This window comes from Salarias fasciatus, chromosome 11 (assembly GCF_902148845.1).
Source record: "Salarias fasciatus chromosome 11, fSalaFa1.1, whole genome shotgun sequence".
Lineage (NCBI taxonomy): Eukaryota > Metazoa > Chordata > Actinopteri > Blenniiformes > Blenniidae > Salarias > Salarias fasciatus.
The window spans coordinates 24533254-24550095 of NC_043755.1; the positions used below are offsets into that span (position 1 = coordinate 24533254).

General features: G+C 47.3%; 1 long non-coding RNA gene across 2 annotated transcripts; it reads right to left on the bottom strand.

The window, feature by feature from the left end:
• Positions 1-574: 574 nt before the first annotated feature.
• LOC115397092 (uncharacterized) lies at positions 575-1741 on the bottom strand. Of its 2 annotated transcripts, XR_003932428.1 has the most exons (4): positions 1526-1741; positions 1380-1449; positions 1181-1304; positions 575-792 (listed from the first exon to the last, which is right to left on the bottom strand). It is a non-coding gene; the product is annotated as an uncharacterized LOC115397092 (long non-coding RNA). The 2 variants fall into 2 exon arrangements; XR_003932427.1 differs by lacking the exon at positions 575-792 and having other exon boundaries at positions 977-1304.
• Positions 1742-16842: the final 15101 nt, after the last annotated feature.

A 16842-nucleotide genomic window follows, 5' to 3' on the forward strand; every position in this document is an offset into this window, starting at 1 on the left:
TAATCTTTCTGTGATAGGGGCACTAGAAATGGAGGGGGGAGGAGCTGGTGCCAACCCAGAGTGAGAGGCAGAGCTAGGACCAGGCGCAGCTGCAGCCTGTTCCCGTCGCAACCTCTCATTGTCTGCTCTTAACTGTGAAACCAACTCCCTCAATTCTTGCAGTTCTTCCCCCATAACTACACCCTAACTGACTCACCGGAACCCGGCAGCTGTTTTGTCCTTAAAGAAGCGAAAAAAAGAGAACAGTAAATTCCAAACAAAGATATACACAGAATATGGAAGATGAAACACCAAAGAGAAAAAAACAAAAGACCAGAACACACGTCTCTGCTAACCAAAAGCGATCCTGCCGACAACGCCAAGTTTGTGGCGAGATGAATCGGGTGAAAAGAAGCCAGACAACGCCACCTTGGGAATTGCACCCAAGGAAATAACTAAAAAGTAATGATTGGTGAGGACACTCAGGTTCGCGGCTTAAGAAGCAGGAGACGTGGGTTCTGGCCAACAGAAAATATCTTTATTAAATATCAAATTTCAAAAAAAAAACACATTCACTCTCTTTAAAAGACGGGGAAGAGGGGGGAGCCCAAACAGGAGCTGAGGCTTACCGGTGGGACACGGGTAGTAAGGGGAATGAAGGCCTCTGAAGGATCACCCCAGACACACGTGGACACTCTCACTCGCTGAAAATAAAGGTGAACACACTCAAACAAAAAGGGGTGCGCAGCACATCACACGGGAGGGAGACCCACCACCCAGGGACACCGATGCCGCCACCGTCGTGCTCAGCTTCTGAAAGGGAGGGAAGAAGACAAGGGGAGTTAAAAAGGGTTTTTCCCTCGCATTCATGCATTCAAACAAAAAAAGAATTAACTGAATGAACTAAACACAAGTGGGAGGGCAGCCACAACTCACAAGTAAAATAAATAAATGCAAACCAGTAACTGCCACACCCCAAACAAAAACAAAGGTAAATGGAAAATAACAAAGAATGAACACACAATTAAATAAGGAAACAATAACCAAAAGAACAACAAAATATACCAACACCTAACCCAAATACACTTAATCAAAAGAAAAGATGATAAAGTAAGTGGATCGCTTCTGTGTATTCCTGGTGTCCCACAAGCGTGTAATCAGCTCGGTCAGGAAGCCAGCAGGTCGACAGGGGTGCAGCAACCTGCAGACGGCGGACTTCCAAGGAGCAGAGGCAGTCCAGGCGTATTTATGGGTGCCAACACTGGACTTCGAAGCCACACGGAAGGACAAAACAGCTGGCGGGCTCCACGGCAGATTAGCCGCTCCTAATAAGCAATAAAAAGGGCAGTCATACACCTGCACGAACCAGCTAAGAATATGAGGGTGTCTAGACTGCGTACCTGGCAAACAAACATTTAACTGACACGCCCAGTAGGAGAGGTGGGGAGTCTGCGACCTCCCTACAGCCACCTAAACACAAACAGCTGATTACTGCCAGCTGATCATGACAGTCGGGCTGTGCCTCCAGAGGGAGAGCTGTACTCACTCATCTAGCAGCAAGTTGACACCCAGATGAAGGAGGAATTGATCCCCAAACGCGGCCCAACAGGTAAGCACAACTCGCACGGCTCACACGGTTCACACCAGGAAGTGAGAAAGCCCAGGGGCGGGGTCTACTCCAGACTCAGCGGCAGAGGCTGCACCAGTGAGAATGGCCCTCTTTTATACACAGCTCCCCCTGGCGGGATTGGTTAATTATTACAAGCCAGGAGAGGGCCTCCTCCTGCTACATTGAGCATCATATTTCTCCAGATTCCCAGTCATCTGAAACACGCCTCTCTCTTGTTTCTAAACAAATCCTACCTTGTGGATGAATCTACATGTTGTGTAATGTTCTGGTGAGCAGACACTGAAGCTCAGGAAGTTACACAGACTCAAGTGAAAGCCAAGACTGAGGTCTTTACTTAGTGCCGGGTCATGCACAGAAAGCTAAGGACAACAAACCTCAAGAGAGCCGGCAGAGTCCAAATCTGGAGGACAGAAAAGGAGGCGTGGCAGCGCACCCGTGAGGGTTCACTCAGGAAACCGTGCCAGGAACAAGACTTAGCATACAAACAAGAAACATGACAAGTCTGAGGAACAGCAGTCAGTGACAGTCTGGTTATCGCCTTTCATTGCACACATAAAACTGTCCTCATGAGTTTTTACCAATCTGCCCACTGCAGGATGAGGAACTGGAACTGGTGTGTGTGTGAATGGGTGTTTATAGATTTAGCTCATGTGTTTTTATGACAGGCAGAATGACTGGACGTCTGGACTCAGAAAATAGAAAAAGTCACATCAGTTTGGTCCACACTGGGACCAGACTGTTTAGTCCATTTCATTACTCAGGAAGAGAATCATCAGTGTGACGACAGCAGCTGCAAAACCGGCACACCCACAACGGAACCACATCAACCAGAGAGAGACCCCGGTGGTGTACATCAATACCCCAACAGCCCCAAACGCCATGGCTGGAGAGAAGGTGGAGGGAACTGAAGGTTTCACACACCCGAGAAGACATTAAGGCCCGATTCACAAAGCCAGACGAGCCTCCAGGTCACCCGCGATGCACACTGGATGCGGCCCGGCTGCGGAACAGCTGCGGTCCGGACACCGCAGCTAATCCGTAGTCATTAAAATCAATGCTGTGATGCACACCGGCCGCGGTCCGGCTGCGGTCCGACTCCGGTCCGGCTCCAGAGCCTCTGCGGAGCTCCGGCCTCTTTCCGCAAGGATCCTATGTTTCCGGACGCCGCAGCCCTACCGCGTCAATTCAGACAGAAGCAAGTCGGGTGACGGAAGGAAACGCGATACGTGTTCCAAAATAAGTGACTTCAAAATAAAATCCGTGTCGTGTTTTTGCCTTAATATTCAATTTTTTTACTTCTTCTGGTAGAATACAGAACAAACAACGTGATGTAGTCATTATACGCTTTAGAAGAACGAACGCTTTTGCATTTCGTCACTGCTGAAAAGTCAAATGACTCCAAAATGGCTCAAAACAGCTCTGTGACCGGAGCAGCTCCGTGTTGCCAGATTGGGCGGGTTTCTGCCAAATCAAGCGTCTTTTTTGAACACGTTGGACGGGTTGATGAAATGATTATGTGTTTATGACGTGTTTTTTATCATACAAATACGGTTTTAATGTGCATTTTCAACCAAGATGGCGGTTTGGGCAGCTTTCTTTTGAGTAAAACGGGTTTCGTATTGTCTACGGGGAATAACGACAGATCTGGCAACCTTCTCCAGCGGACTGCAGAGACACCGCAGGCGGTGTGAATCACAGTGCTGCGGTGTACCGGACCGGAGACGGACTGCAGCCGGAACGCAGCCGGACCGCATCCAGTGTGCATCGGGGGTCAGGCGTTCCGACGGCAGTGCTCAGGCTGGAGACGTGAGAGACGCTGACGTCTTTCATAGCAGTTACAGCCATTAGAACAGCAATATCTACTGACCAACAGGAGCTGCATGAAGAAACGGACAGGATAAACAATGTCCTGTGAAATGAAGAATCACCGAGCAGTTTGCATAACACCATTCACATACGAGGCAATTCAAACTGCTTCAAAAATACAGAAAATCACATCAATCACACCATCATCTCATCATTATTGTAAAATGCTTTGACTGACAGGAAGTCTGACAGGAAGTGCGGTCCAGTCTCATGGTGTTTTTGGGACTCTGGCAGCAGCGTTCTGGAGCAGCCGAAGCTGCCTGATTGATTATTCTGTAATAAACGTGGTACAGTTATGCTGTCTGTGACGTGTTCAGACAGAAAACTCCTTATCGTGGCTGTTTTTCAGTCTGCGATGGTTTGGTCATGTCCTGAGGAAGCTGAGGACAGGACGCCTGAAGCCTCCACGAGCTGGACTCCAACTGAAGGGTGGAGAAGAGGCCAAAATGCACCTGATGGAGGACTGTGATGGAAGAGAAGAGTCGGTCGATCAGGAAGAGGTGGAGTAAGAGTGGCAACCGCCAACACCCCCCCCCCACCACCCCCCAAACAAACAAAAAAAAAAACCAGAAAATAAAACCTGAAAGTAAATATTCCTCTGACTAACACAAATATGAAAATGGGTATTAGATGAATTGCGCCATGAAGAGATTTACCAAGCAGTGATTCAGCTCTCGTGCGGCACTCTCTGTGGTTTCCAGCAGTGCATCACTGAAAACGCTTTATGGCTGTTTGGCGTGGCTGAGCTTCAGTTTATAGAGCAGTGATGTCTTTCATTGGGCAGGTCTGCGGTTCGACCCCTCCCCTGTCCACGTGTCGTCGAACCACTGGTTGTTTCCAGTGGCGTGCTGTTAGCATGAGACTGCAGTTAGTGCGTTGAGACTGCAAAACGACTCCGGGACACGGTTCGAGTCTTGACGAGGCTGATCAGACTGTAGCGTCTTGTCATCAGCACAGCGGGTCCTTCTCCTCAGTGTGAACATTTCATTGAAGCTGATGATGTAAGAAAAAGCAAAACAGCAAGCGAAGTGACCCCCGGGGTGAAGAGGGCCAATAAAGGAGGAGCGGAGCGCCTATCTTTAGCTGAAGGGGCCTCTGCCGTGGAGAATCCGTGGGCTGTGTGGACATCCGTGTGCCATGTGTGGCTTTGTTTCCACACCACCGCTGCACAGAGACATCAAAGGGGTGTGTGTTCGCCCCCCGCCCTCCGTGTGAGCTCACCATCCAGCCTCCACCTTCCATCTTCGGGCCCGGCTGCGGCTGTGGAGGCTCGGTCGTCTGGAACGAGCGCTGTCCCGGCCAGAGAGAGGCTCAGCGCACGGAGCTGGACCACCGACTGGAGGAGCGCTGAGGCCAGGGTTCAGTGGTCTGGAAATCTCAGGGTGATAAATCTGGGTGTGAATGTTACTCCACTGGTTCCAATAACAGCTCAAACTGTGGCTCCAGTACAAGTTTTCAGTTTAATTCAATAATTGTCCAGTTGTGAACGTATCTGTATTAAAGTTAAGTTTTCACTAAGAATTTAAAACCCGTCTTAGACGACGTTTCAAGTGAAAACTTCTGTTATTAACATGCAGCAACGTGTTTTTCCCAGCTGTCTTTAAATGCACCGTGAGCCACACTTCAGCTTAAACTTAAAGGTCTGATACACGATTTTCTCGAAAAGACGAAGCCCCACGTCTGTTACTCACTTTTTGAACAACGCGCATGCGCCAGACCATCCGCCCGGCTCTCCTGCTTCTCCCAGGAAACGCGGAAGTGTACGAGCGCGATCTCCTCTTCTCCGCCGTGCACGGCTCTGTTTACAGTTTCTGCGATCCGCCTCGCTCATAAATAAAGCTGTTTTTCCGAAACAGTTACAGTTTCATTATGTCAGACTCGCCATCGGTAAGTACTAGCTCAGAAGCTCACGGCTACATAAACACTCTGAATGCGCATGCGCAAAAGGGAGAAGCTGATTGGGCGCAAGCACGTAGAACCGCCTTACGAAAGCAGCTCGTCAGAATGATTGACAAACAGACCCACCAATTATTTAGGTGATCCACCCGGAAATCAAAATCCTGTATTATACCTTTAAAGGATGAGTTTGGTTTAAACAGGTTTGAACAGAAGAAGCAGATGTTTGCAGTTCAGAGATGTGCTTCTTCTTCTTTGGAGCAGGTGGCGACCAACAACTTAGGTGCACAGCGCCACCTACAGTGTCTCTTGGTGAATGTATTTCAGTTTACTTCCAGATCACTGTATTCACTTCAGAGACCTGTAAAACCACATCAGCAGGTATTTTGCGACACCGGGCTGTGGGGGAGGAGAGGCGTGAGCGGACCAGGAGGAAATATTGGTGAAATTAATGAGTTTTTGGACGATTAAAGCCGTTTTGGGAGCCGGCGCCACTCATGCCCAATTGGCTAACAGTATACGGATGTCTGCAGCTCGACTATGGATCTAACTTTCTCCCGGACCACTTTTCGGATCAGAAAACCCTTCTGAGTGAGTATATTGTTATACATCTTTCTATAAACATCATGAAAACTGTTTAAACCGAACTTATCCTTTAATAAAAAAAATCCACAATTGGGAAATCACAGTGTCAGCGTTTGCCAAAGTCCTCCTTCATGGATTAAGACTGTCTGCAAAATCTGTCTTGACAACAAAGTCAAGGTTTTTTTTTTTTTTTCAAATGGATTTCAGTCTGGATTAAAGATGTGCGTCACAATATCAGCTCAAACCCTGACTTACAGCCACAACTTCCTGCAGGAATATTTATTGTTTTTAAAGAAGTAGTGTGACAGAGCTCGGATGTCACAACACCTCATGTGGAAATGTTTATGGAGACAGAGTGTCCTCATGAGACGGTGACGGTGAGGGTGACCTCGACGCAGCAGAAGCTCTGACCAGTGCTGTATGGGGGTATGAGTGGCCGTAGTGAAAGGGAGGACTTGACGTGTCGGCGCTGCGGGTTTGACCGTAGCACGAAGGCTGAAGTGAGTCACTGCCTTCGCCGCTGCTGAAGCTGGGATCAAAGTCTTGAAGTGGTTCGACAAAGAAAAACACAGAGCAGTGGGAATCCAGGCCGGGGACTCATCTCCAGGCTGCTCAGAGCCAGCATCATGTGGAGCCCTGGAAACTCCCCATTGCATTCTGGGTGTTTTTTCCAATCCCATCAGCCATTCACGAGCAGTAGAAAAAGATTTCACTGTTTAGTTTTGTGATTAAATTTGAAATTAATAGAAATTAAGCATAAACTACAGCAGGGCGACGCAGACCTCAGCACAGCACTACAGAAACAAACGAGAGTCTCTTATGACGTTCTGTGAACAGGAGAGATTTTCTAAGACAGCATTAAAGAACATGCAGTTTGTTGTTTAAACAGAGGAAGTCTTTGGTTGAAAATATATGCAAGCTAATGTTTTTGTTTTGTTGCTATCCGGGTTCGTTTTGAATTGCTAGGTTTCTGGGTTGAACGTTTCAGGGAACTTTAGCCGGGTGAAAACAGGAAACTTCACGGTGTTTTGGGTGTTTCCATGACAACGGTACACTGCATGCGCACCACGGTCGTCATGTCCATATGAATGTCCACATCCTCCCATTGTTATTGTTTATAGTGGATTGGTCTCCATGTGTGTTTGAGTTCATTACAAAAGCAAGCTACAGCACCCACTAGTGGCCCATCATGCTCACTACACCGTTTCCAGAATGTTGCCACGCGAAGGTGAAACTTCTCTGAAATGCGATGTGTTTTTAATTGGGATGTGTAACTGGAGCCCCAGCCTGGTGTTTCTATCAGGTGGAATGTTTTGCAGTTGGGTGGGATCCAGAGGATGTTATGATTGGTCAGTGGATGGCTGCGTTCAGCCTCACTGGAATCAGGTGAGGAGCGTTTGGGACACATTGGAAACGAGCGTGACGTTCGCCCTGCAGGAGCTGGATGAGCTGGATATCAGAACTAAAGCCTCCGTTACCCACAGGCATGGCACCGACCTCAGTCTACCTACTTCCTGTTAACTGACTCACGTTATGAGATTTTCTTTTTTGAGTCATCTGATTCGGTCAAGCCCCACTCATTCCCAATCCCCACTGATTCATTTCATTCTGCCAAAACCAGGAAAACACTCTGTAGCGGCAAAAGAGACTTTCAATTCCCTCGGGGAATTTCTTTTTCCTCTCTCTTAAACCTACAATTAAATGAACTTCTTAATGGAGATGAAACCTCTACATGTACGTGGTGCAAATCTTCCCACAAATATTGCAAAATTTAAAAATAAGTTTCAACTTTAACAGAGAAAAATAATTAAAACATCTAATTGTTGAAGACTATTTCATCCCATTCAAAGATAATCTAGTTTAAGCAATACTAACCGAGCCTCATGTTTGACAGCCCTGACTTAAACGGACTGAAGCACGAACAGTGGAGTGTTACAACACGCTGCAGCCATTTGTCCTTATAGAACTAGAAGAATATTTTAAACTTAAGCTAAAACTGAACCAGAGTGGAGACGCTGAGGTGAAGATGAGGCAGCACTGTGCTGCTGCTGGTCAGGAGTGAGACGGTGAACGACCCACAGAGTGAGCGAACCAGCAGCTCAGTCATTCAGAGTGAGCAGATCGCAGAGTGAACTGACTCACCGATCAGAGTGAATGGATCACAGCGTGAACGGATCAGAGTGAGCCAATAGCAGAGTGAGTGGGTCACAGAGTGAAAGGATCAGTTTGCAGCAGTCCAGCAAGGTTGGAAGAGGAGCTGCCGAGTTGTTGCTTTCCCCACAGAACTTATGCAGCTCTTGACATATTCATACAAATCCATCCAGGAGAGATACGGACTTCTCTGAGCCACTGAACATTCTACCTAATGAAAACAGCTCCCCAGATGGAACAGATACAGACAACAGAACAATGTTTTCCTGCAGAGTCATGAATACCAGTCCAGACTCTCCTGGTCCTGATCCAGATTCTCCTGGACTTGGTACTTTCAGAGTTGACGGTCACTGTAGCAACAATCGACCTTGGTGTTCTGTCCATAGTAATGATCCGTACCCCCTCACACCTGAGCAGGGTAGAATTGGGGTGAGCGTGGAACCCGATCTCGTCAGAGTCGTCAGGACCGCCGGTTAACTCCCTCCTGGAGAGGACGCTTGGACATCAGGCGTCAGTCCTAGGTGCGTGGAACCCTGTTTAGACTCCCTTCTCCTTCTTGTCTGTGGCTCAGTGTTGTCCCCTGTGTGGATATGGCCTAAGCTTATTTTTAGTGTCTCTGTGAGTGTCTGGGTGTGTCTTAGTGCATGGCTGTCTGTCTTTTAGTCTTTTTGTGTCTGACTTTGCCTGTCTGAGGCTTTTTCTGTCCAGTTTGTGAACCGAGCCTTTTGAGTTTAGGTTGTGATCCGAGTCTTTTGTGTCCAGTTCGTCCATTTCGAGTCTTTTGTGTCCTATTCATCCGTTTTAAATCTTTTGGTTCCTGTTCATCTGTTTCAAGTCTTTTGTGTCCTGTTCGTGATCCGAGTCTTTTGTGTCCTGTTCACCCGTTTTGAGTCTTTTGTGTCCCATTCACCCGTTTCAAGTCTTTTGTGTCTTGTTTGTGATCTGAGTCTTTTGAGACCAGTTCATGATCCGAGTTTTTAGTGCCCAGTTCACGATCGGAGACTTTTGCGTCCTGTTCAACCGTTTCAACTCTTTTGTGTCCTATTCATCCATTTTGAGTCTTTTGAGAGCAGTTCATGATCCAACTTTTTTGTGTCCTGTACGTCCGTTTTGAATCTTTTATTTCCAGTTCGTCCGTTTCGAGTCTTTTGTCTCCAGTTCATCCATTTTGAGTTTTTATTTTTGTCTTGTTCATTATCCGAGTCTTTTGTGTCCTGTTCGTCCATTTCAAATCTTTTGTGTCCATTTCGTGATCCAAGTCTTTTATGTCCTGTTCGTCCATTTCAAATCTTTTGTGTCCATTTCGTGATCCAAGTCCTTTATGTCCTGTTCGTCCATTTCAAGTCTTTTTGTTCTGTTCGTTATCCGAGTCTTTTGTGTCCTGTTCACCCATTTCAAGTCTTCTGTGCCCTATTCATCCGTTTCGAGTCTTTTGTGTCCTGTTCGTCCATTTCGAGTCTTTTGTGTCCAGTTCATGATCCGAGTCTTTTGTGTGTTGTTCACCCGTTTAGAGTCTTTTGAGTCCAGTTTGTGATCTGGGTCTTTTATGTCCAGTTCGTCCATTTCGAGTCTTTTTTCTCCAGTTCGTCCGTTTTGAGTCTTTTGTGTCTTGTTCGTTATCCGAGTGTTTTGTGTCCTGTTCGTCCGTCCCTTCTCTGTGAGCCCTGTTCGTCCGTCTGTGATCTCTGGGAGTCTAGTTTCGATCTCTTGTCTCAGGGAGTCCTGCTTCTGTCCGGCCTCTGTCTGTGCCTCTGTCCAAGCCTTGGCGGGGGGCCAGCTCGCCGTCCCGTTACCTTGTCAAGCGCCAGGGGGCACACATTGGGATGGGGGTACTGTCACACCCTGTTCCTCTGCGGCCACATGGGGGCGCTCTGGGCCTGTTTGAGTTTTCCCTTCTCTGTGCAGGTGGGCGGGGCTGAGGTGGTGTTGACGTATGCCGGGGCTGGGCTAATCTCTGCGATCAGGTTCAGGTGCTGCTGGGAGTGGAGGCACGTTCCCCTGATAAAGAGGACTATATAAGCAGACCTCAGACTCTTCTCCAGCGCTGGATCGTAGCACCTCCTAGAGTCAGTTTGTGGAATGTGTTTTTCCAGTGGGAATATTTTTCCGAGCTCACCCTGTGTCTCTTCCCCCTTAGCCTGCCAACAGCCCAGCCGGGTACCCTTCTGGAAAAGCCTTGCCGTAAAATCGTAAAAGTCTTCTGAAATGAAAACACAAAAACGATGCATTTTCACTTGAAGCAGGGCCTGAGTCGACTGTTTCTGTTGCATCATCCTCTGTGCTGAATCAGCGCCTTTATTCTGTCAACAGCTGTTTAAAAAAAAAAAAAAAAAAAAAACGTTTTTGTGAGAAGGGAAATGAGACTGGTCCCCCGGTCTGAGTTCCTGCTGCAAAGGACTCATGATTTTCACATGACTTGTCACCTTGACTGAGAAAAGATCTCACTCACTGTCAGAAACATCTGCAGCGCGTTAGCCTTTTGTCATATCTGATTTACAGATCATGCAAAACTATATATGTACGACGGAGCTTATATGAAGGGAAACTGTGTGGAAGAAACACTGGGTCAGAATCATCCCAGCTGAACGGTGACATCCCCCCCGAGGCCACAGCTGCAGCCGCTCTCCCCCCGGCAGGATCACCAGATCTGATCCCCAACATGTGGATCTCATCATATCTGACGAGAACAGTGGCAGCGGGAAGATGCCCAGCCTGATCACCAGAGATCCGCCACATTCTGATGCTCTGGTTCAGACCCCGTGGACATTCAGGAGGAGAATGCAGAAGAGTTTCTATTGGAACTGACAGCAGAGCAGCGTTTTGGCAGCTTGATTCTTGTCGCAGTGACAACAGGAGGATTTCTCTCAGGGTCCTGATGCTGGCTGCACGAGGAAATGATCTCCATCCACTGTCTCCACAGAGCAGGCCGGCTGGCAGTGATGTTATGAATAAATAAAACAGACTTTTTTAATGGGAGCAAATGAATCGGGAAACAAACCAGAGATGGACACCAACAGATATCCCCCACAGCAGGAGGTTTGAGAGGGCAGAAGTGTCCTGGATGAACTCCTGATGTGGTTTACAACATGAGCCGCGGTCGTCTGTGTTTCCCTCTGTATTGACTGGAAAACATCTGCTGCTCTCTCCTCTCTCTCGCTCTACCTTCCTGTTCCCAGTTCCTTTCCCACACTGTCCCTTTGTCCTTCCGCTTCGTCTCAGGCTCTGCGCAGCTGTGCAGCGTTTTGTTTTCAAGTTAAAAGATATCCTTGATTTCCAACTCCAGCCTTTGTTTTAATTAATCTCGCCTGTGCAGCTTGAGGGCAGAGGCAGACCTCTACATTCATTGTTGTGCAGACGAGGCTTGTGTGACTCGAAGTTAATAAATTTATCCTGTGGGGCTGCACAGCTGTCAGGTGAGCGGCATGTTTGCCAAATAACTGCAGCCTGAAGACACAGTTCGCCACGGTTCACTTGCAGTTTATTTAGTTTTTTTTCTTTTAGGGTAAACGTTTTTCTGGGTAAATGTTGCAGCCAAAAAAACAATGTAATGCAAGAAGCTTAAAATCGACTGCTGGGAGTTTTGACGGGGAGTTACGTAAGGAGTTCTCTGATGAAGATGTCTGCAGCATCACAAAAGAACAAAAAGGCAAGGAAAAGTAAAAAGGTGGCGAGCAAAGAGAGTCAAGTGTGCTCAAAGCCAACAAGTGGTTCAGTCCCCCTCCTCCTCCCCCTCCTCCTCCTCCTCCTCCTCCTCCTCCTCCTCCTCTTCTTTGTGAAGGGATGGAAAAGTACTGGAGGGTCCAGTCGGACGCTCCGCTGATCCGACTCTGCATCAGACCGGACGAGCTGGACTCAGTTTGACTTTGAGAGTGACCAGGAGCTCGAGGAGAGGCTGGCAGCACCTACTTCCATGGCCTCAACAATTTTACCCGACAGCAGTGGTATCAAACATGAGACTCGAGGGCTAAAACCGGGCCGCAAGAGGCTCCGATCCAGCCAGCAAACCACCAAGCAAACTGTTAAGATTTCAATAATACTGATTTTTTTAACGAATTTCTTAAGAGTGGAGCGTCGTGACCCTCTGGAGGAAAACATCGATCTTATGAAGCATCTACTGAGCAGAGCTACTGGTGCAGTCGCAGTGTTTCAGAAAAGTTCCAATTCTCCTTGATTCCACAGAGTGTTTTCAAAACCTTCCTTTCTAGTTGCTCTGATTGTTTTGTGAACGACGTATTACTTTTTATTCACGTTCTACTTGACTTCATATTTTGGTCGATGTCAGATTTGATGTTTTGGCAGGTTTCATCGGCCCAGTCGGGGTGGCGTCGCTCTGCGACGGTCTTCATCCGTCTGACCTCTTCAGCTCGTCGTTCTGCTCCACAGCTGATTTTCAGAACCTTGGAGTCACACTCAGGTCTTCTCCCAGTGATCTCCTACCAGCGCCCGGCGTCAGTGTGAGCGGTGAGGATCCAGGAGTGTGTCTGAGGACATGTCTCCCTCAGGTTGTGGACAGCAGTGCTGATCGGTGAACATCGGTATTATTACCCGCGGCGGAGTGTGAACAGGAGGAATGCAGTGAAACTGAACTACCTGCTGCCTCCTGGACACCGGAGCCTCTTGTTATTGGTTCACACACAGAGTGTGTGTGTGTACGTGTGTGTGTCGCGCCAGCTCCTGTGTTGACATGATTACCTCCGCCGGCCCGTCTCAGTGTCAGATCGGATTTGCCTCGGCCCTGTTTCAGCCCGGGACGTCGGTTTCCAGCCCTGCTGGCTCGGAGCGGGATGCTGGACTCCAGAGGACAGGCGTCCCTCTGAGAGCAGGACGGAGAGGAGGTTCAGTTTCACAGCTCTTCTCTCTCTTTGTCTGGGTAAGAGGAGCTGCTTGGTTTTGGGCCATCCACAGACGTCTATAGATGAGGACCAAAACGCTGGCTACACCTTGAAAATGTGTTTTTCCTCGTCTGCACTGCGATGCAGCATTTTCAAAAAGTTCTTTGAACCGTCTGACACATGTAGGACAAACAGCCTGGAGACAAATCGATGAACCCAGCTGGTTTTCTGCCGACTGCCCGAGGTTTTCATTTTTCATGCTGAATGAAGAGAAGGACAAATTGAAGAACTCAGATTCTTAATACTACAGATTATTCTCAGTTATACTCGACATCAGAACCAGACCACCTTTATAAAACAGAAACAGTCACAGAGCAACAGTCAACATGTGATTGAAAACATCATCAAAACCTGTTAGAGGCTCTGGTAATGGGACTGGATGAGTCTGATTCTGTCAGGCGGAGCTGGAGCGGTTTGAGTTTCATGAAAGACCATAATCCAAATGAAATAAACCCGTAGGCAGGGTTAAAGTTCATGGAAACCTCTCAGTCTTTAACACGGGGACATGGGTGTCGTTAAGGTTGTTTAATGAGACGTCTCTGAACCTCTGAGCCAATGGAAGAAATATAATGGAAATCTCAAATACGAGGGGGTACCCAGAAGTTCCCGGAATTTGGTCATGAAATACTAATAATAATGAGTTCCAACTTCTGGCCGTCAGATGTGCTGCAGGTAAGCCTCATGCACATCTGTGAGAAATCTGAGCTCCAAGAGTTACACTGACGCCTGTCAGGCGCTATTAGTCTGCGCTTTGTCCAAAATGGCAACATTAACTGGAAAACCAGAGCAGCGCGCAAACATTAAATTCTGCTTTTTGCTGGGAAAAACAGCAGCAGAAACACTCAGCTTGTTGCAGCAAGCCTACAAGGATGAAGCTCTTGGGAAGACTCAGGTCCATGAGTGGTTCGGGCGGTTTGAGAAGGGCCAGATGTCGGCGCGTCAGGTCCGCTCAGCCGTGAAAACAATGCTGAGCTGCTTCTTCGCTGTCCAGGGTATCGTCCACAGCGAGTCTGTCCCTCCAGGTCAGACTGTAAATCAGGACGACTACAGGAAGTCCTCAGACGCTCCGTGAGGATGTGAGGAGGAAGCAGAGCGTCGTGGCGGAGTGGAGCCGGTTGATCCACCACCACAGAGCGCCAGCGGACACGGCGCTGCGCCTCACGCAGTTTCTGGAGAAGAATGAGATGAATCTCCTCTCCCATCCGCCTGATTCGCCAGATGTAGCCTCCAGTGACTTTTTCTCGTTCCCCAAGTTGAAGAAGGAGCTGAAGGGACAGCGGTTTGCAGATGTGGAGGAGATGACAGAAAAAAACGTAGCCGGCTCAGAATGGCACAATTACGCACGGGTGACACGACACATTGGTGAAGTGGTAGACATGGCTGGAGCGCTGCATTAATGCGGATGGAGATTATCTTGAAGGCGACGGTGATGTTTTATTTTGAAATGTCAGAAATAAAAAGTTATAATCAAACTCCGGGAACTTTTGGGTATATATAGGGGTGACCATAAAACATCACTATTTGCAGATGATGTGTTCATATATTTAACCCAACCCACCGTATCCCTTCCAGCACTCTGAACTGCACTGGAAGAATTTGGTCTGTTGTCAGACTTTAAATTAAATGTAAAAAAAAAACCAAAAAAAAAAACCAAAAACAGGTTTTCACAGTATATTAAGTGAACTGATGGAGAACTGTTTCCGTTAAACTGACTCTCAAAATCCATGAAATGTTCAGGACTAAACCTCCATCAAGACTGATCTCAGCTGAAATCTTTAAACCATGATTCCTTAATTTAAACAGTAAACTCAGAAAAACTAATTAAAGATAAATTAAATACATAAATGTATCTTTACTGATTGGTTTCCCTGCTTATAAGTCAAGATTGATGGAGCTCAGCGAATGGATCAACAAGGAGCTCCAGAACATTACCGATACTCTGAGTGTTGCTGTCGTTCACCATGTTGTCCTGGATACTGATGATTCAGACTGAAGAAGCTCTGAGCAGACCAAAGCAATGGATCTGACCGGACTGATTAGTCCAGTTTACTGACGCTGATGGACGAGTTTGCAGGATGAAATGAGTAAATGAAGCGCTGTGACACCGGAACATGAAACAATTAAATGAATAATGACATATGATTAAAATGTTTTTATCTCAAATTTATTGGTATTTTATTGAATCAATGACAAATTTATGTATTTAATTTCGACTTTAATTCATCAATTACATATTAAAGTAATTATTAAATGGTGTAGTCATTTATTTTTTTCTTTAATTTTGGCACTTTTAGTCTTCTATTGGAGGCACTGACTTCCTCATGTAAAAAAATGTAATTTCTGAAAAAACCTGCGCTGTTCCTTTTAGGTCCTTTGGTTTATACCACAAGTTTTATTTAATGTTGATTTTATTTTAGTGTTATACTCCATCAGGGAAAAAGACTGAAAGAAGGGAATGAAAACAAGAACTGGAAGTGAGAAAGTACTTCATAGCATTTCTAGTTTATTCCACTGGATGGATGGATGGATAAAGGTTATTGTGCAGTCCCCTCCTCTTCAGACCGATGCTAACAAAAGCTTTCTGAAATGGCCACTGGGTGAGTTTATCGCTCAGAGCAGCGTCGCGCTCCCAGCAGCTCTTTAATCCCCTTTGATGAGTTTTTTTTTTTTTTAAGTTATTAAAATGTATTTACAGGTAGTTGGAATATTTGTCTATCTTATGAAAAACAGTTGCTCGCTGTCATTCTTAAGCTAGAGAAGGTCATCTGATGGGCCGGCCTGGAGCCTTGGGCGACCAGGTTTTGGCCCGCGGGCCTCATGTTTGACACCCCTGCGCTGGACTGAAAAATAAATAAATGAAAAAAAAATCCCTTAATCTGCTGACACAGACGGACCCGCCATGATTACCCAGAATATTAAAACACCCGGAGTGTGTGTGCGGCTACACCCCGGGAGGAATCCGACACACCTGCTACCGGCAGATCCCGGGCTCCCAGCGCCGCCGTCTGCAGTCGGTCAGGAAAACGTCCTTATCTGGGCGGCAGGAACGCAGAGCGGCCGAGAAAAAAGGAGTCAGCCGCCATTGTGGCTGAAGAATGCCTCTGAGGACCCATTAAGGCATGTTTCCGGGGCCTCCCGGTGATGAGGGCCTCCTATTCGCCTCCCCCACACATGGGAGCATTGTGTGTGTGTGTGTGTGTGTGTGTGTGTGTGTGTGTGTGTGTGTGTGTGTGTTCTCACGTGCCTGCTCTCTCTTCCCCCGCCGTGGCGGTCTGCAGCGAGCGTCACTCCAGGGTGCAAATCAAAACTTAATTTGATACTAATCCACCTAATTGAGGAGGCAAAATGGAAGGTGGAGGCGGCTTTGATCTGCCGGGGGAGAGATTCCGCCTGGCTAAGCCTCTTAGAGCAGCCACGGAGAGAAAGAGCTGCTTTTATTCTCCTCATTCTTTCCTTTCACTTGATTTATTCCTCCTTATCTCTGATCACGGCCCGGCGGTGACAGGACGCCGGCAGGAGAGGAGGATACAGTCAGAGCAGGAAGCTAGCCGTCCACAGAGCAAAGTGTTGGAATGTTTGATTCGTTCACGCATGTTGATAAGGCGGATTGATTTGACCAATATCGCACAGTTTTACTCCTTCAGCGGTCTTAATTCCATTAATTTAATTTTATCTTCATACCACTAATAGAACACACTCAGTGCAGACCAGCTCATGGAAGGGAGCGCCTCCTCCTGGAGCCTCTGGGGTTTCAGTTTTCATGCATGTTCATGAAAGCAGATAAACAACAACAACAATGTTCGTCGGTGAAGTTAAACATGGAAACAGCTCCTGGACCAAACT